Source organism: Anomaloglossus baeobatrachus, chromosome 5, assembly GCF_048569485.1.
Source record: "Anomaloglossus baeobatrachus isolate aAnoBae1 chromosome 5, aAnoBae1.hap1, whole genome shotgun sequence".
Classification (NCBI taxonomy): Eukaryota; Metazoa; Chordata; class Amphibia; order Anura; family Aromobatidae; genus Anomaloglossus; species Anomaloglossus baeobatrachus.
Genome location: NC_134357.1, coordinates 558,309,201 through 558,323,978, shown reverse-complemented (window position 1 = coordinate 558,323,978; position 14,778 = coordinate 558,309,201). Strand labels below are relative to the sequence as shown.

Genomic DNA, 14,778 nt, shown 5'->3' with positions numbered 1-14,778 from the left:
TTTTCGTCGTATGATATGACACCCCTGTGGACGTGATATAATGGATTTATATGAGCGATGTGACTGGCAGCTCCTGGAGATCCCGCGCGTGCGCACTTGCCATTCGCGCAACCTTCTTATCTGTGTGTTTGCTTGTCGGTTTCAAAAGCCCACTGCGTATGATCAGAAGATTCCTGCGGTTCCGACCATGCGCAGAGCACGTCTAAAGCTGGCAAGTAATCACCCGGATAAGAAGGCTGTGTGAATGAGAAGTGCGCATGCGCGGGATCTCCAGGAGCTGACGGTGACGTTCCTCATGTAAATCCATGGTTTCACGCTCACAGGGGCGTGATACCACGGAAAGCATGCAAATGCCCACGGGGCGAAGCGACGCCCAGGGGACTAGACCCTCTGCTCATTTACATAGGGAACATGTAAATTACAAAACTTTTTTTTATAAATTCATATTACACAATATTACAACACAGGGATGGATAGGAAGGGGTTTCTAGGCCAAACATCACCCCGCTTGTAGGTTAGAACACATATGGGACCTGACAGGTTCCCTTTAAACTGTCCATACAGAAATATAGGAGATCCTTGCGAAGGAGAAGATATGGCCAAAAAAGACTTCCCAGGGATCAGGAGAAGTGGGAGGATAAGAGAAGCCAAAACAAAGGATTTAAGTTCTCTCTCTTCTTCTCTGCCTTTGCAAGATCTCCTCCAATGGTTGGATCCTGGATATAATAAAATCAGGCCTGAAGCTGGAATTCCAAACCGCTCCTCCACAGAGGTTTGTTTTAACATGCCTCAGAAGGTCGGGAGAGCAGCAAGCAGCCCTGCAGAAGTAAGTCCTGGATCTAATGCGGAAACGGGTGATCACAAAGGTACTAGCGGAAGGGGATTTTATGCCCCCCTTTTCATAAGAAGCTGGATGGCTACTTCAGAACTTTAATCAATTTAAAGACTGAACAGCCGCGTAGTCGGTAAGTATCACAGATTAGTAATGGGGGGGGGTCTTATAGACTCCTTCCATTACTAATCTAGGATTTGGTATTTGGTGGCAGCTGTGAGCCATTATTACCTCGATTGTTAACACACAACGACAATTCTGCAGGCTGCTATATTTAGGCTGGGGGCGGCCCAATAACAATGAGCCTCCCCAGCCTGAGAACACCAGCCCCCAGCTGTCGGTTTTATCATGGCTGGATATCAAATTGGGGGGAGACTGAATGTCGTTTTTAAATAGCCGCATAGGGTCCCTCATATTTTTGATGTACAGCTAAGATAAGCACTCAGCTGGGGACTGCAACCTGTAGCCATATGCTTTTATGTGTACTGAGTATCATAATATGGGGGGGACCCTACTCCAATTTTTTTATTTATTTTTACACCACTATTGGGACACAAACAGGGTGTGTGATTCCAAGCAATCAGACATGCTGGGACACAGAGTGGTGGTGCAGTCTAACTGCAACCAATCACAGACTCCGGGACTGCTGGTGGGTGAGGGAAGCGGTGAATATGTACGAGGGTAATGAGCGGCCCCGGAAGTATCAATACAGATTCGCAGGAGACTCGGTAAGTATAATTCCCTTTAATATCCTATCCTCTCTATCTATCTATATATATATATATATCTATATATATATATATATCTATATATATATATCCACAATGAAGAGATGAAAGGTCGCACTCCAAAGGTCGAATAAAATATTTTTCTTTTTATTCCACGATCACATCAGGGGTACAGGTAGTGAGGGAGGATGAGGGTGTGCCACGTCGGACGACGGCAGCCGTTTCGCAAGTAACCTTGCTTCTACGGGTCCAGACTGGTATCCTCCACTCAGCTTTATATATATATATATATATATATATATATATATATATATATATATATATATATATATATATATATATATATATATATATATATATATATATATATATATATATATATATATATATATATATATATATATATATATATATATATATATATATATATATATATATATATATATATATATATATATATATATTATATATATTATATATATTATATATATATATATATATATATATATATATTATATATATATTATATATATATATATATATTATATATATATATATATATTATATATATATTATATATTATATATTATATATATATATATTATATATATATATATATATATATATATATATATATATATATATTATATATATATACATACATACATACATACATACATACATACATACATACATACATACATACATACATACATACATATATATATACATACATATATATATACATACATACATACATACATACATACATAGATAGATAGATACACATATGTATGTATGCATGTTATATATATATATATATATATATTAGTATATATATTAATATAATATATAAACACACACAGTGCTGGCCAAAAGTATTGGCACCTCTGCAATTCTGTCAGATGATACTCAGTTTCTTCTTGAAAATGATTGCAATCACAAATTCTTTGGTATTATTATCTTCATTTAATTTGTCTTCAATGAAAAAAAATAAAATAAATTGTCATAAAGCCAAATTGGATATAATTCCACACCAAACATAAAAAAGGGGGTGGACAAAAGTATTGGCACTGTTTGAAAAATCATGTGATGCTTCTCTAATTTGTGTAATTAACAGCACCCGTAACTTACCTGTGGCATCTAACAGGTGTTGGCAATAACTAAATCACACTTGCAGTCAATTGACATGGATTAAATTTAACTCAACCTCTGCCCTGTGTCCTTGTGTGTATCACATTGAGCATGGAGAAAAGAAAGAAGACCAAAGAACTGTCTGAGGACTTGAGAATCCAAATTGTGAGGAAGCATGAGCAATCTCAAGGCTACAAGTCCATCTCCAAAGACCTGAAAGTTCCTGTGTCTACGGTGCGCAGTGTCATCAAGAAGTTTAAAGCCCATGGCACTGTGGCTAACCTCCCTAGATGTGGAAAGAAAAGAAAAATTGACGAGAGATTTCAACGTTCGGATGGTGGATAAAGAACCTCGACTAACATCCAAACAAGGTCAAGCTGCCCTGCAGTCCAAGGGTACAACCGTGTCAACCCCTACTATCCGTCGGCGTCTGAATGAAAAGGGACTGTAAGGTAGGATACCCAGGAAGACCCCACTTCTTACCCCGAGACATAAAAAAAGCCAGGCTGGAGTTTGCCAAAACTTACCTGAGAATGCCTAAAACGTTTTGGAAGAATGTTCTCTGGTCAGATGAGACAAAAGTAGAGCTTTTTGGGAAAAGCCATCAACATAGAGTTTACAGGAAAAAAAAGTTATTCAAAGAAAAGAACACGGTCCCTACAGTCAAACATGGCGGAGGTTCCCTGATGTTTTGGGGTTGCTTTGCTGCCTCTGGCACTGGACTGCTTGACCGTGTGCATGGCATTATGAAGTCTGAAGACTACCAACAAATTTTGCAGCATAATGTAGGGCCCAGTGTGAGAAAGCTGGGTCTCCCTCAGAGGTCATGGGTCTTCCAGCAGGACAATGACCCAAAACACACTTCAAAAAGCACTAGAAAATGGTTTGAGAGAAAGCACTGGAGACTACTGAAGTGGCCAGCAATGAGTCCAGACCTGAATCCCATAGAACACCTGTGGAGACATCTCAAATGGAAATTTGGTGAAGGCACAAATCTCAGGGACCTGGAGCAGTTTGCCAAAGAAGAATGGTCTAAAATTCCAGCAGAGCATTGTAAGAAACTCATTGATGGTTACCGTAAGCAGTTATTTGCAGTTATTTTGGCTAAAGGTTGTTCAACCAAGTATTAGGCTAAGGGTGCCAAAACGTTGGCCAATTTTTGGAGTTTTGTGTGAAATGATCAATGATTTGATTTTTGTTTCATTCTCTTTTGTGTTTTTTCATTGCAAGCAAAATAAATGAAGAGAATAATACCAAAGAATTTGTGATTGCAATCATTTTCAGGAAGAAACTGAGTATTATCTGACAGAATTGCAGGGGTGCCAAGTGTGTGTGTGTGTGTGTGTGTGTGTGTGTGTGTGTGTGTGTGTGTGTGTGTGTGTGTGATTATATATACCAAATAACTCACAGGACATCACCGGGACTAGATCGCCACAGTACAAGGACCGGTATTTGCAAATTAAGCTATAATCGGTGTGAAGGAACAGGCTCCACCATCTTTTAAAGGGCGGAGGCGGCTGTGCTAGGTCTACGGTATCCTGTGACCCTAGCAGCAATCCACAGGCAAGCAGAAATTAACTCCTCCTATCTTAATCACTAATAAGCACACAAGTGGTCGACACCCGAGTCTGTGCTAATCAAAAGCACCAGGTGGCGTGTCAGACTGTGCAGTGTGAACAAGGTCAGAAGTCGCCATGACACTTAGTGAGTTTAGAGCAGAACACGATGTGAAAGTACTCCTCCCTTCGCAAGGGGCCTCTCTACCCTCTGGACCAGGTCTCTCCGGATGATATCAATGGAAAGCCCTAACCAGGCGCTCCGCATAGATATCTCAAGCTGGCACCAAAGTCCTTACCTCAGGACCATAACCCTGCCAGCGCACCACATACTGCAGAAAATGACGAACGATCCGGGAATCAATAATTCTGGACACCTCCAACTCCAAACAACCATCAACCAAAAGCGGCGGTGTAGAGGCGGGTTCCCGAACCCACAAACCTCTTCAATAGAGACTTATGATAAACATCGTGGATTTTATGTACCGCAGGTAAAGACAAAAGGAAGGCCAGCGGGTTAATGATGGCAGTAATACTGAGCGGACCGATGAAGCTTAATATTTTAGTGGATAACCACACCAAATCATGCACGCACAGGTCCAGACCCAGCACACGTCCACAATCAGTCACACGCTTATACCTAGAGCCCAAGCTAAGCAAGTACTGCTGAACTTTTCTTCATGTAGATACAGTCATATGAAAAAGTTTGGGCACCCCTATTAATGTTAACCTTTTTTCTTTATAACAATTTGGGTTTTTGCAACAGCTATTTCAGTTTATTATATCTAATAACTGATGGACTGAGTAATATTTCTGGATTGAAATTAGGTTTATTGTACTAACAGAAAATGTGCAATCCGCATTTAAACAAAATTTGGCCTGTGCAAAAGTATGGGCACCCTTATCAATTTCTTGATTTGAACACTCCTAACTACTTTTCTTTATCGCTTCATTGGGGGACACAGAGACCATGGGTTGTATGCTGCTGCCACTAGGAGGCGACACTAAGCAAAACAAGGAAAACTCCTCCTATGCAGTATACACCCACCAACTGGCAATTGTACCTCAGTTTAAGCTTAGTGTCCATAGGAGGTGGACACACTTGGGGCTGCTCCCAGCCCCTCAGGTTTGTATTTTTAATCTTTTCCCCTTTTTCGTTTCAGACACAGCTCGTCGGGCGACAGGGTGTAATCGCTCACCCTGCTCTCCCCCCTAGAGGCCGGTCGCACAGAAGTGGGGTCCGTCCGCCACTTCCGTTGACTTCCGTGCCTCTGGCAGGACCCTACCCCCCTAACACTCTCAAGACTGTTTGGGGGGCATCCGCACAGAGGGACAGGCGGATGGTCCTTGCCCCCCTCCCCCTGCACGCTCGCCCTCCACAGCCGGCCTGATCAGGGAGGGGAGACGAAAGATCATTGGAAGATTCCCGTCTCCCTATGTCCTTCCCAGGAGGCCAGGATCAAGATCAAGCCAAAGAGGACTATCAGCCACCGGGACAGGTACCCATCCCTTGTCCCGGGTCATGGGGGGCTCCGTTTTTAAAACAAAAAAAAAAAATGTCTCTTTAAATGATTATCTTTCAAACTTAGCTCCTTACCCCGGGTCAGCTCCCCTCCAGGCAGTACGCTCGGCTCCCCCACACAGCCCCGACCCCGTCCTCGGCGCCGTCCTCGGCCCCCCCTGCGGCCTCCCCTCAAAATTTAGTCCCCGGCTTCCCTCCGGCCTAGCTCCCGTCCGGCCACGCCCCCTCCCGGCCAGCCTATCGCATGAGCCCTCACTTCTAGCAGGCCCGCCCGCTCCAGCAGCCAGTCACAGGAGGCCTCTGCGCGCCCTTTCCCAGCCAACCACGGGCCTCCTCTCTCTCTCTCCCGGCCGATACCTGCAACCTGCGCGCCGTTTTTTCGCGCTCTTTTTCTGCTCCTCCTCCGGCCTGGGCTCTCAGCAGCAATCACTGCCCTGCGATCTCCTGTGCGGCAGACACGCTCCACGTGCAGCCACCGGCCTCACGTCCCTGCAGCTCCTCGGAGCCCCCACCTATGCTCCCTCAGCCTGCATACCTGAACAGAACACAGCGCCTGCATACAGAGACAGCTCAAACACAGGACGCCAGAATCTGGGTAAGCTCTGCCACTGGGAGGCAGCTCCTTCCCCAGTACCTCATCCACCTGGCATCCTCCTGTCTCTCTTCCCTTGCCTCATTCCCTCTCTTCTGTCCCATGTCCAGCACAAGAGCGACCCGCTCTCAGCCACAGGCCATAATGCTTCACTTCGCCTGCACCTCTTGCCTAAGGAAGTTTCCCTCAGGGCAGTCCTCCCCCATCTGCGTAGCCTGTAGCACCCCTAACATGACTACTACGGAGCCCCCCACCGCCCGTAACGAGGACTCTGCCCCCATGCCTGGGTGGGCCTCAGCTCTCTCCCAGTCCGTGGACAACCTAACTAACATGTCTCAATCCTTAGCCTCGGCCATAGACCGTCTGTCCGCCTCCTCCTCTGGAGTCCCCCCGGCGACCCAGAGCGAGTCTGAGCCCGCAGCGCCTCCAGCCCGGCAAGGCAGAACCCACAGGAGGTCTAGGAAGCGGTCCCTCTCTGGGTCATCCTCCAGCTCCCCTAGCCCTGCTATGGCCGCCAGAGCATCACGCTCGCTGTCTCCTGCCTCTTCTGCGGCAGCTCCAGATTCGGACCAGGACTCTGCTTCTGACTCCGATCTGGACTCTGAACATATATCCAAGCTGACCGGTATGATGGACAGTCTGGTCATTGCTGTCAATCAGACCCTAGAGGTACAGGATATTGATCCGGCGCCTACCTGTCAATCAGTCCCTTTCAAAAGAGCCAAGAAGCTGCCAAGAAGCTTTGGCAACCACAGGGAGTTTGAGGATATTTTTTCCAGACAGTGGGAACATCCCGACAAGCGTTTCCAGAAGCGCAAGCGGGCTCAGGTCCTTTATCCCTTCCCACCGGAACTTCTTCAGAAGTGGTCAGTGGCCCCTTCAGTGGATCCTCCAATCTCCCGACTCTCGTCCAGTACCACCCTGCCGCTGTCCGATGGAGCCTCCCTGAAGGATCCCTCGGACAGGACCATAGAATCCTTAGCCAGGTCGGCCTTTGAAGCCTCCGGCTCTGCCATCACTCCAGCCTTTGCAACCACCTGGGTTTCCAAGGCTGTCTCCGCCTGGGCAAAGCTCCTTTGGCGTGGTATCCTGGCTGACGCTCCCAGACCAGAGCTGGCAGATCTGGCAGATCAGATCACTCATGCCGGAAAATATCTAGTCGCTGCGTCCCTTGACTCTGCTGCTTCCGCTGCCTTGGCAGCCGGCAACATTACTGCAATCCGCAGAGCCCTGTGGCTTAAAGCGTGGAACGCGGACTTCGCATCCAAAAAGTCTCTCACCAGTCTTCCCTTTGTCGGTGCCAGGCTCTTCGGAGAAAAGCTGGACAAGATCATCTCTGAGGCTACGGGAGGCAAGAGTACCTTCCTCCCCCAACAGAGGACCCCTCGTGCCCCTCCCAAAGCGGCGGCCTTTTCCCTTTCGCCCCTTTCATCAATTCTCCACCAACACCAACTCACGTCGGGAGCGGTCCCCAGCGCGTCAGGAGAGACGGAAGCCCTCCTTTAAGGCAACACCCCACTGGCGTTCCTGGCGTTCCCGTGGCCAGCAGTCCAAGTCCTCCAGGTCCAGATCCCACAGATTTTCCTTCGCATGACTGGGCTCCCGTCACCGGGTCCCCATCCAGGGTCGGCGGTCGTCTCCGCATGTTCAGAAGCACGTGGCTTTCCGTGATAGACGACGCCTGGGTTCGAGACGTCGTCTCTCACGGCTACAAGATAAAGTTTTCTTCGCTCCCACGCTCACGCTTCGTCCAGTCCAAACCCCCCAAGGATCCCTCCCTCACAAAGGGCTTCTTCGCAGCCATTCAGGCCATGCGAGACTCTGGGGTCATCATCTCTGTACCCCCTCAAGACAGATTCCAGGGTTTTTATTCAAACCTCTTCGTGGTACCGAAGAAGAATGGCACAGTCCGCCCCATCCTGGAGCTCAAGCGCCTCAACAGGCGAGTCCGCCTCCGGCGATTCCGCATGGAGTCTCTGCGCTCAGTGATAGCGTCCATAGAACCAGGGGAGTTCCTTTGCTCGGTGGAAATCCAGGACGCCTATCTCCACATCCCGATCTTTCCAGCTCATCAGAGATTCCTACGCTTCATGGTTCAGGGGCAACACTTCCAGTTCACTGCCCTCCCATTCGGGCTCTCGACAGCTCCCAGAGTCTTCACCAAGGTGATGGCTACTGTCATGGGTATTCTTCGGACCCGGGGAATTCTAGCCATCCCGTATCTGGACGACATTTTGATCAAGGCTCCCTCGGCGGCGGAGTGCCGCGACAGTCTCAACATCACTCTGGATACTCTATCCTGTCTCGGCTGGTTGATCAACAGACCAAAGTCATCTCTGATCCCGACTCAACGCATCTCATTCCTCGGCATGATCTTCGATACTACGCAAGCGAAGGTTCTTCTGCCCAAGGACAAACTCACAGCTATTCTCAGGGGGATTTGGAAGCTCCAACGCGCACCTCGCTGCTCTCTTCGATACTGCATGAGCATTCTCGGGAAGATGGTGGCGTCAATGGAAGCGGTGCCCTACAGTCAATTCCACACTCGCCCCCTTCAAGGTCTCCTTCTCGCAGCATGGGACAAGTCCCCTCACTCCCTGGATCGACCAATTGCGATCCCTCCTCGAGTCAGAGAGTCATTGGAATGGTGGAGATGCTCTCCCCTCACCCTCCAAGGGAGATCATTTCTTCCCCTTCGATGGAGGGCCGTCACGACAGACGCCAGCCTGCTAGGATGGGGGGCCACTTTCCAGGACCTCACAGTTCAGGGTCGCTGGACCGAGCCGGAAACCAAACTTCCCATCAACATCTTGGAACTCAGATCAGTTCGCCTAGCTCTCTTTCATTGGAAGGCTCTGCTTCGCGGACACCCAGTTCGGGTGCAGTCCGACAATGCAACCACTGTAGCCTACATAAACCATGAAGGCGGAACACGCAGCCGAGCGGCAATGAGAGAGGTATCTCAAATCCTCGACTGGGCCGAACAGAACATCCCAGCGATTTCGGCGGTCCACATCCCGGGCGTGGACAATTGGGCCGCCGACTTCCTCAGCCGAGAGGGCCTCGACGCGGGAGAGTGGTCCCTCAATCCCAGAATCTTCCAGCAGATCTGTTCCAGGTGGGGGACCCCCTACATGGATCTCCTGGCCTCCAGGTGGAATCACAAGGTCCCCCAGTTCGTCTCCAGGGCAAGAGACCCACTAGCACTCGCAACGGACGCCCTAGCGATCCCCTGGTCGCAGTTCTCTCTGCCGTACCTCTTCCCTCCACTTCCGCTTATACCCAAGCTAGTCAAGAAGATCAAGGCGGAGGGAGTTCCGGTGATTCTTGTGGCCCCAGATTGGCCTCGTCGCCCGTGGTACGCAGAGCTCGTGCACCTTCTCGCCGACGTTCCGTGGAGACTTCCAGACGTCCAGGACCTTCTCACTCAAGGGCCTTTTCTTCACCAGAATTCAGTCGCTCAATTTAACGGCATGGCTGTTGAAGCCGCAGTACTAACTTCCGCGGGATTCTCAGAAAAGGTCGTCCAGACAATGATCAAAGCTCGGAAGCCTTCCTCTTCCCGCATTTACCACCGGACGTGGAAGGCCTATTTCCGCTGGTGTGAAGCTAACCAGGTCACAGCCATGACCTTCTCCTTGCCAGTTCTGTTGTCATTCCTACAGTCTGGTCTGGATGCTGGATTAGCACTCGGCTCCCTCAAGGGTCAAGTGTCTGCTCTTTCCATTCTCTTTCAAAGGAGGATTGCCTCTCGCTCACAGGTTCGCAATTTCATTCAGGGGGCCGCGCATGCGGCGCCCCCCGTTCAACCTCCGGTGGAGCCCTGGGACCTCAACCTGGTTCTGTCTGTTCTCCAGCATTCCCCCTTCGAACCTATGCAGGAGATGTCCCTCACGTTCCTCTCTTGGAAGGTCGCCTTCTTAGTTGCCATCACGTCAATCAGGCGGGTATCTGAACTAGCGGCGCTTTCCTGCCGCTCTCCATATCTTGTCTTCCACCAGGATAAGGTAGTCCTCCGTCCGGTTCCGTCCTTTCTGCCCAAGGTGGTTTCCTCTTTCCATCTTAACGAGGACATTGTTCTCCCCTCCTTTTGTCCGAATCCTTCGCACCCTCGTGAGATTCTTCTCCACAAGCTGGACTTGGTCAGAGCTCTCCGCTTGTACATTTCCAGGACCTCTCAATTCAGACGGTCGGATTCCCTTTTTGTACTTCCGTCTGGCCCGCGCAGAGGCCTACCTGCCTCCAAGTCCTCCATTGCGCGATGGATTCGCTCTGCCGTACTGGAAGCCTACCGGGTAAGAGGGAGAACGCGCCCACTCAGGATTACGGCCCATTCCACCAGGGCGGTGGGAGCCTCGTGGGCGGTCCGTCACCACGCTCCAGCGTCGCAGCTTTGCAAAGCGGCCACCTGGTCTTCGCTCCACACTTTCACAAAGTTCTACAGGGTCCACACTTTCGCATCCTCCGATGCGAGCCTCGGTAGACGAGTTCTGCAGGCTGCAATGGACCGAGGTCAGCCCTGAGAGTAACATTAGACTCACCCGTGGGACTGCTTTAGGACGTCCCATGGTCTCTGTGTCCCCCAATGAAGCGATAAAGAAAAGTAGATTTTGGGTACTCACCGTAAAATCTCTTTCTTGGAGCCTTCATTGGGGGACACAGCACCCGCCCTTGTGTTGGACATATGTTACTGTTCAATGTTTCTGTTGAATGTTGAGTTTAATGTCCACTTCTGTACGATTGTTCGTTTTTTCTACTGTTGTCTCCTATTGTTTTCTCACTAACTGAGGTACAATTGCCAGTTGGTGGGTGTATACTGCATAGGAGGAGTTTTCCTTGTTTTGCTTAGTGTCGCCTCCTAGTGGCAGCAGCATACAACCCATGGTCTCTGTGTCCCCCAATGAAGGCTCCAAGAAAGAGATTTTACGGTGAGTACCCAAAATCTACTTTTTACTGACTTACTAAACCACTAAATTGGTTTTGTAACCTCATTGAGCTTTGAACTTCATAGGCAGGTGTATCCAATCATGAGAAAAGGTATTTAAGGTGGCCACTTGAAAGTTCTTCTCCTATTTGACTCTCCTTTGAAGAGTGGCATCATGGGCTCCTCAAAACAACTCTCAAATGATCTGAAAACAAAGATTATTCAACATAGTTGTTCAGGGGAAGGATAGAAAAAGTTGTCTCAGAGATTTAAACTGTCAGTTTCCACTGTGAGGAACATAGTAAGGAAATGGAAGAACACAGGTATAGTTCTTGTTAAGCCCAGAAGTGGCAGGCCAAGAAAAATATCAGAAAGGCGGAGAAGAAGAATGGTGAAAACAGTCAAGGACAATCCACAGACCACCTCCAAAGACCTGCAGCTTCATCTTGCTGCAGATGGTGTCAATGTGCATCGGTCAACAATACAGCGTACGTTGCACAAGGAGAAGCTGTATGGGAGAGTGCTGCGAAAGAAGCCGTTTCTGCAAGCACGCCACAAACAGAGTTGCCTGAGGTATGCAAAAGCACATTTGGACAAGCCAGTTACATTTTGGAAGAAGGTCCTGTGGACTGATGAAACAAAGATTGAGTTGTTTGGTCATACAAAAAGGCGTTATGCATGTAGGCAAAAAACCACGGCATTCCAAGAAAAGCACTTGCTTCCCACAGTAAAATTTGGTGGAGGTTCCAACATGCTTTGGGGCTGTGTGGCCAATGCCGGCACCGGGAATCTTGTTAAAGTTGAGGGTCAACTAGAACCACAAGGTCAATGCTAGAGGTAGTAATTATTACCAAAAACCAACAAATTCCACTACTCTCGTAAAAATATATTTTATTCAATAAATACTTAAAAAACAGAACAATTATAATGTTCTCTCTCATCATCAGAACCACATATAGGACAAAGACAATTAGTGCAGGTGTCGATCAGTGTTCGACCCTCGCCAAAGGGTAGGCTCAGGACAAATGGTTCATAAGTGAGAACCGGGTTCAGAGGTTTCTCAGATAAGTATCAGGATGATCCTGAGTCACATATATCCTACGTTTTTCCTCCTGTGCATTATCCCAGGGTCCTAAACCTCTGTTCCTATAGATAGGCTAACCCTCACTGTCCTAGTAACCTATAGCGGGGGTGGCCATCACCAGAAAAGTGATAACGTGTAGTGCAGGACAGAACCACAATTTAACAAACAACATAAACAAATCATGCGTTAGTTGTCAAGGTTCTTCAATGGGACATGGTTTCCCTTGCATAAGTATAGAACTGTTAGGTAAGAGTCAAGAGGTCCACTTAGCTTATGGACCCCCTCAAACTCTTCCGACGCGTTTCACCCCCCCTAACGCAATACAGGGGATCATCAGGGGACCAATTCTGAATCACTTCATTAATTACCACACACAGGGAACTATTCTTGATTTTCAGGCCAATACTTATTCCTTAGTTAATGTGTAACCTCGTTAAGGGAAGACTTGTTAGACCTGCCAGTTGTTACTGACTAGTCCCTGAGCTGGGATGTAATAGATGATTGTGCATGCAGTGGTGGTTGGATTGTCTGGACGGATGAGTTTATGTCCACTCTAACTTCCACCACCGAGAAGTGAGCCGTTTAGGGCAAAATGAGGCTGACAGTCCTGTCAAAGGAGTCAAGCAACATACACGGAACAAATTTTCAATTCTAATAGTGTGTCTGTGGATATCCTCATTATTCTGGACAATGCATGGCCACAGTTATTCCCTGTAAAGGAAACCACATGCAGAGGAGGAGAAAATAGCTCCCTGTCCTACGGGTCTTTCAAAATATCACTCGGCATTAAAGTCACTAGTATTCCCGGATAGTGAACTCCACCAGCAAGGACTGTAAGTCCCGAGTATCAGCTACTCTATACCGCTGGGAGCTCACAGCTGTAATAGATTCCTCCAGGGTACAGTGTAGCGCGGTCAGAGCGTAGCCATCATCCAGACTCAAAGTCTCTCCTCCTCTGCATGTGGTTTCCTTTACAGGGAATAACTGTGGCCATGCATTGTCCAGAATAATGAGGATATCCACAGACACACTATTAGAATTGAAAATTTGTTCCGTGTATGTTGCTTGACTCCTTTGACAGGACTGTCAGCCTCATTTTGCCCTAAACGGCTCACTACTCGGTGCTGGAAGTTAGAGTGGACATAAACTCATCCGTCCAGACAATCCAACCACCACTGCGTGCACAATCATGTATTACATCCCAGCTCAGGGACTAGTCAGTAACAACTGGCAGGTCTAACAAGTCTTCCCTTAACGAGGTTACACATTAACTAAGGAATAAGTATTGGCCTGAAAATCAAGAATAGTTCCCTGTGTGTGGTAATTAATGAAGTGATTCAGAATTGGTCCCCTGATGATCCCCTGTATTGCGTTAGGGGGGGGTGAAACGCGTTGGGAGAGTTTGAGGGGGTCCATAAGCTAAGTGGACCTCTTGACTCTTACCTAACAGTTCTATACTTATGCAAGGGAAACCATGTCCCATTGAAGAACCTTGACAACTAACGCATGATTTGTTTGTTGTTTGTTAAATTGTGGTTCTGTCCTGCACTACACGTTATCACTTTTCTGGTGATGGTCACCCCCGCTATAGGTTACTAGGACAGTGAGGGTTAGCCTAGCTTTAGGAACAGAGGTTTAGGACCCTGGGATAATGCACAGGAGGAAAAACTTAGGATATATGTGATTCAGGATCATCCTGATACTTATCTAAGAAACCTCTGAACCCTGTTCTCCCTTACGAACCATTTGTCCTGAGCCTACCCTTTGGCGAGGGTCGAACACTGATCGACACCTGCACTAATTGTCTTTGTCCTATATGTGGTTCTGATAAGAGAGAGAACATTATAATTGTTCTGTTTTTTAAGTATTTATTGAATAAAATATATTTTTACGAGAGTAGTGGAATTTGGTGGTTTTTGGTAAAGTTGAGGGTCGCATGGATTCAACTCCGTATCAGCAGATTCTTGACAATAATGTGCAAGAATCAGTGACGAAGTTGAAGTTACGCAGGGGATGGATATTTCAGCAAGACAATGATCCAAAACACCGCTCCAAATCTACTCAGGCATTCATGCAGAGGAACAATTACAATGTTCTGGAATGGCCATCCCAGTCCCCAGACCTAAATATCATTGAAAATCTGTGGGATGATTTGAAGTGTGCTGTCCATGCTCAGCGACCATCAAACTTAACTGAACTGGAATTGTTTTGTAAACAGGAATGGTCAAATATACCTTCATCGAGGATCCAGGAACTCATTAAAAGCTACAGGAAGCGACTAGAGGCTGTTATTTTTGCAAAAGGAGGATCTACAAAATATTAATGTCACTTTTATGTTGAGGTGCCCATACTTTTGCACCGGTCAAATTTTGTTTAAATGCGGATTGCACATTTTCTGTAAGTACA

General features: G+C 47.5%; 1 protein-coding gene across 3 annotated transcripts in view; it reads left to right on the top strand.

Moving 5' to 3' along the window:
* LOC142312318 (uncharacterized) overlaps positions 1-14,778 on the top strand; it is a 34,532-nt gene that overhangs the window by 6,083 nt on the left and 13,671 nt on the right. Inside the window, exon 1 of one of the 3 annotated variants that reach the window (XM_075351247.1) lies at positions 738-826. The exons of the other annotated variants lie outside the window; for them this stretch is intronic. The gene's annotated coding sequence lies outside the window, so the exon portion shown is untranslated. Of the gene's footprint in view, positions 1-737; positions 827-14,778 lie in introns of those variants that run through there. 3 annotated transcript variants of the gene reach the window in all.